We start from the raw sequence: 5252 nt of genomic DNA, 5'->3' as shown, positions 1-5252 counted from the left end.
AGAGCCCTCGCTTAGTCCATGGAACACTCCTATCTTTGTGATAAAGAAAAGATGAGGAAAATGGAGGTTGCTCCAATACCTGAGGGCTATCAACGTGACAATGGAAACAATGCGAGCCCTTCAGCCCGGGCTCCCTTCCCCTGTAGCAATTCCAAAAGGAGATAACATTATAATAATAGACCTCCAGGACTGTTTTTTTACTATACCTTTGCATCCTGATGATTGTAGACATTTTGCCTTTAGCCTGCCATCTCCAAATTTAAAAAGGCCCTTTCAGAGATTTCAGTAAAACGTTTTTCCCCACGGGATGAAAAATTCTCCTACTTTGTGTCAAAAATATGTTGATAGGGCTTTGAGTGAAATCCGAAATAAATATCCTGAAATTTATTTGATTATATGGATGATATTCTTTTAGCACATCAGGACAAAACCCATCTTCACGATGTTTTGGATGAATTGATTCAAACCTTATCTGTTCATGGCCTGAAGATGGCCCCTGAAAAAATTCAAGTTGATCCACCTTACTCCTATTTGGGAAGATTAATTGAAAATCAAACTGTGACTTTACAGCCTTTGCAATTAAAGACAGAACATTTGTGTACTTTAAATGATTTTTCAAAAATTATTGGGAGATATTAATTGGATTTGGCCTCTTTTAAAACTGTAAGGTTTGACAGATGGAGGCAGAGGCGAGAGGAAAGACAGAGACCAAGTTATGGAGCCAAGAAGGCCTTTATTGGAGTCTGCAATTCCCAGGCGAGGTTCTGTGACCCTGGAGTGGGGAGTCAGGGAAGTCGCGCCTGGTATGGGAGAGCAAGGTGCTTTATGGGTGCAAAAGTTCCGGGTTCGAGCTCAGGTGGGCCGATAGCCAAGTAGGGGCATCTTTGGACAGTGGCAGGATTCAATTGGCTGTCCACTTCGCTGGGGTGGGGGATGCTGGAATTCCATGGTGAGGCATTTCAGTTTGAGACATTCCAGATTGGAGAGTGGGGGTCGTCAGTCCCTGGCGGTGCCTGGAACTATTATCTGACCTGCAATAAAATGGCCGCTGGTGCTTTTCAAATGGCTCGGGTCATCCCAGGTTTGCAAGTGGGGGTTGTCAGTGCTCACAGCTCTCCACAGCAAAGTGGCCGCTCAGTTGCCTTCCCATGGTAACTCTTACAAAAACTGTCTACTAAAGATCTTATCCCCCTGTTTGAAATCTTGCATGGAGACTCCCATCCGAATTCCAAATGAGAGTTAACTCCTTTGGCCTTGGAATCCTTGTCTAAAGTTAATGAGGCTCTATAAGGAGCCATGCTTACTAGAATTAATTATAATGAGCCTTGGTCTTTAATAATTTTACCAACTGAACATTCTCCTACCGCTTGCCTATGGCAAGAGGGAATACTGGAATGGCTCTATTTATCAGCTACTCCTAAAAAGGTTTTGGCTGACTATCCATCCTTAGTAGCACAATTAATTATTAAGGGGAGAAAAAAAAGCAGAGAATTATTTGCTCAAGAGCCAACAGAAATTGTCCTTCCATATTCTAAATTTCAGATTGAGGAATTAATGCAGGGATTTACTGATTTTCAGGTTGCCATAATTGGGTATATGGACAATCTTGCTTTCATACACTTAAGGACCCTATATTACAATTTGGCAAATTAAATTCTTTTATTTTTCCCACAAGAACAAAAACTGAGCCTTTGGAGGATGCCTTCTTAGCATTTACTGATGGCTCCTCTAACGGCATGGCTTCAGTAGTCATTTATAAAAACCCATCTGAACCTAAAATTTCTTTTCAAACTAAGGAAACTTGTTGCTGTTATTAGATTATTTCAAGAACCCCAGAGAGGTTTAATTTATTTTCAGACTCTAAATATGTGGTTGGACTCTTCCCAGCAATTGAAACTGCAACAGTGCCTGTCTACAAAACAGGAATTTCAGGTTTACTTTCACAATTACAGGTTAAGTACAACAACGCCAGGAGCCTTTTTACATAGGACATATTAGAGCTCATTCTAAATTGCCTGGCCCCCTCTCTGAGGGAAATGCTTTAGCTGACTTTCATACTAAAGTTGCTTGTTTAACTATGGATCCTGTGCATGAAGCCCAGGAGTCTCATGAGATTCATCATTAAGACTTGAAGGCTCTGAGGTTACCATTTAAGATCACTTGAGAACAGGCTCGACAAATAGTTCAGAACTGTTCTTCCTGTCCACCTACTAATTCAGGGGTCCCACATGTGGGTATTAATCCCACAGGCTTAAAACCTAATGCTTTATGGCAGATGGATGTTACTCATGTCAATTCCTTTGGAAAATTGCCCTTTGTTCAAGTCATAGTAGATACTTATTCGCCTGCACTTTTTGCATCTGCTCGTACTGGAGAGGCTTTTAAGGATGTTCAACAACATGTATTTCAATGCTTCTCTGTGTTAGGGATGCCTTTCAAAATTAAAACTGATAATGGGCCAACATATACATCAAAGAGTTTTAAAAATCTCTGAACAGTTTCACATTCAACACTCAACAGGAATTCCTTATAATCCTCAAGGCCAGGCTATTATTAAACGAACTAATCAAATTTTTAAAAATCAAATAGTAAGACTTCAAAAATTAGAGTTCAAGTATGCTTCACCTCATCAGATCCTGGCTCATTGTATGTTTGTGTTAAATCATTTAACTCCAGACAATACTGGGGATACCCCAATGCTTAAGCATTGGCAGAGCAAACTAACCACAAAGCCTCTAGTAAGATGGAAAGATGTGCTTTCGGGAACCTGGAAAGGCCCCGATGTGCTATTAACCGCGGGCCAAAATTTCGCTTGTATTTTTCCACAGGATTGTGATTCACCCATTTGGGTTCCGGATCGCCTGGTTCGCCATGTCCCCGTGCATCCATCGAATTCGCAGAACCCGCAGGATTCGCCGAATCCGCCGCCGGATTGTCTCCGAGGAAGCCATCAATAACATAGCACAAAGGATTGGACAAATTCACCTACAGCCCAAAGTTCAGAGGCAAACTGCCCAAAATAATATTCTTCCTACTAGGAGACAAATTAGCAATCTTATTAGAGGAGCTGAACAGTTTCTTGTGGAGCAGCATCAACCTAAAGAGCCAGCTGTTTTTTTCTTTGCCATGCTTGCCTTGCTTTCATATCCAGTAACGCCAAGTCATGCTGCTAATTATTGGGCCTTTTTTCCTAAACCTCCTACCCTTCATCCTGTCACTTGGGATGAAGAACCTATTAGGGTTTATACTAATTCAACTTCTCTTCTTGGAGGGCTTAATATTCCTGATCCAGGAACCTTTATCAATGCATTTAATACAAATATCACTTATATAGGTGTTTCCTCTTCTCTACCTATATGTTTCACTTTTCCTATTATATGGCCATTTTCTATTTCTATACCTAATTGTGTCCCTATTCAAATTTCTAGTATAATTCAAGACAGAGTATCCTTGGGGACCCCTACATATACTGGTTATAAGGCCTTAAATACTCATACAATAAAAATACAAACATTAACTGCTATTTTTCCAGGAGCCAAGGTGTCTGGTGTAAGAACTTATCCCTTTGAAAATGTGGTTACAATAAATAAATTTTATACTCATCCACCAGGATACCCTGATTGTAAGCCATTTAGTACTAATTCAGAAAAAACAGATAATACCATTCAAGGAGCATGTCCTTTGTGGACTGAATGTATGTTTAATTCCACCCGACCAACACTTGTAACTGCTCCTGATAATTCTGAAGTTGTCCAAGATTGGATTCTGCCTGACCCCTTTGCTGACTATAGAAACTATTTTCATGGTAAGCCTGGTTGGAAAGATTCTTTTATACCTTCTCCTATTTTAATTAATTGTATTTCTACCCAAGGATTTATAGTTCCCATTCTGGTGTCACAACAAAATCAGTCTATCAGATTTCATAGTCATATCTGGAGACTCTTAGCTGCTAGTCGTAATGCCACATATTAGTATGGTCTTAACAAAACTCAAACTTACAATTTTAATGCCTGTGGAACTTCTCCTTATGCTTTACTTATGGCTAAAGATTTAACCTCATTACAAATTTAAAAAACAATCTAATAGTTACAGTATAAACTGTAAAAAATGCCTTCTGTCTAACTGTGTAACTTCTGAAATGGATGTTAGAATGATGATTGTAAAACAGCCACCTTATATAATGATTCCTGTGAATATTTCCTCTCCTTGGTTTGATAATCATGGTATCAAAGCTTTACAACTTTTAAATAATGAACTATCTCATCCAAGAAGATTTATTGCTGCATTAATTTTACGAATAACTGCACTAATCTCAATTATTACTGCTGACACAGTGTCTACTGTTGCTTTAGTTAAGGAAGTACATACAGCTTCTTTTGTTAATGATATTTCTAAAAATATAACGCTGGTCTTGACCACTCAAGAAATTATTGGCCGAAAGCTTAATGATAAGGTTAATGCTCTAGAAAAGGCAGTTATGTCCACTGGCCAAGAATTATTAACCTTAAAAATTCAACTGTCTCTTAGATGTCATTCTGTTATAAATGGATTTGTGTTACTCCTTTACAAGTGAATGAGTCACAACATTCATGGGATAAAATGCAACAACATATTTTAGGAATTTGGAATCATTCTGATTTAAGTTTTGATATAAGTGCCTTACATAAACAATTTTCAGATATGAACCAGGCCAGGGAGGATTTCAATATTGATGATCTTGCAACAGATATTTACAATGGAATAACTAATTTAGTAGGACACTCCAGTTTCTTTTCTATGATGATTAATGCAGGTATTTCTTTGGCTATATTACTGATAATATTTCTTTTGCCTTGTGTTTATAGATGCCTTAAATCCAGCATCTCTCGCTTGCGCACCGCATTTAAAGCTTCTGAGTTTTTAAATAAAAAAGCGGGAAATGTAGGGGCCCATCCAGCTAAAAAGCCTGTTGAGACCCCGCTGTCAAGTACCAGGAGAAACACACATATCCCCAGCCTGTCTGGAATATGTGACCCTCGTGCAGTAGGGTCCCTCAGTTGAGGATCAGGATTGAGTCACTATTGTCCTGGGAGACTGAGTGTGCAGTGCTATATGGCTTGTTGGGCCCTGCTTTCCTTTGTTTTAGAAAATGTGCGCTTAACTGCTTGATCAAAATAGATCAGAGACTGAAACTAGTTTTCCTATGACTTATATTCATTGCTAATTGTGGTTTCAGTATATGGGCAGATTTTCAGATTGAAACTCCCTTCCTG

At 39.0% G+C, this 5252-nt stretch overlaps 1 protein-coding gene across 2 annotated transcripts in view; it reads right to left on the bottom strand.

Moving 5' to 3' along the window:
- Positions 1-1003: 1003 nt before the first annotated feature.
- OSGEPL1 (O-sialoglycoprotein endopeptidase like 1) overlaps positions 1004-5252 on the bottom strand; it is a 15209-nt gene continuing 10960 nt past the window's right edge. The window contains exon 8 of one of the 2 annotated variants that reach the window (XM_029934260.1): positions 1004-1031. The gene's annotated coding sequence lies outside the window, so the exon portion shown is untranslated. Of the gene's footprint in view, positions 1032-2379; positions 3035-5252 lie in introns of those variants that run through there. The other variant, XM_029934259.1, reaches the window with a different exon arrangement.

The sequence above is a fragment of the Suricata suricatta genome, chromosome 3 (assembly GCF_006229205.1).
Source record: "Suricata suricatta isolate VVHF042 chromosome 3, meerkat_22Aug2017_6uvM2_HiC, whole genome shotgun sequence".
In the NCBI taxonomy this organism is placed as follows: domain Eukaryota; kingdom Metazoa; phylum Chordata; class Mammalia; order Carnivora; family Herpestidae; genus Suricata; species Suricata suricatta.
Note: the sequence above shows the minus strand (reverse complement) of the source record. Positions and strands in the feature narration are given on the sequence as shown.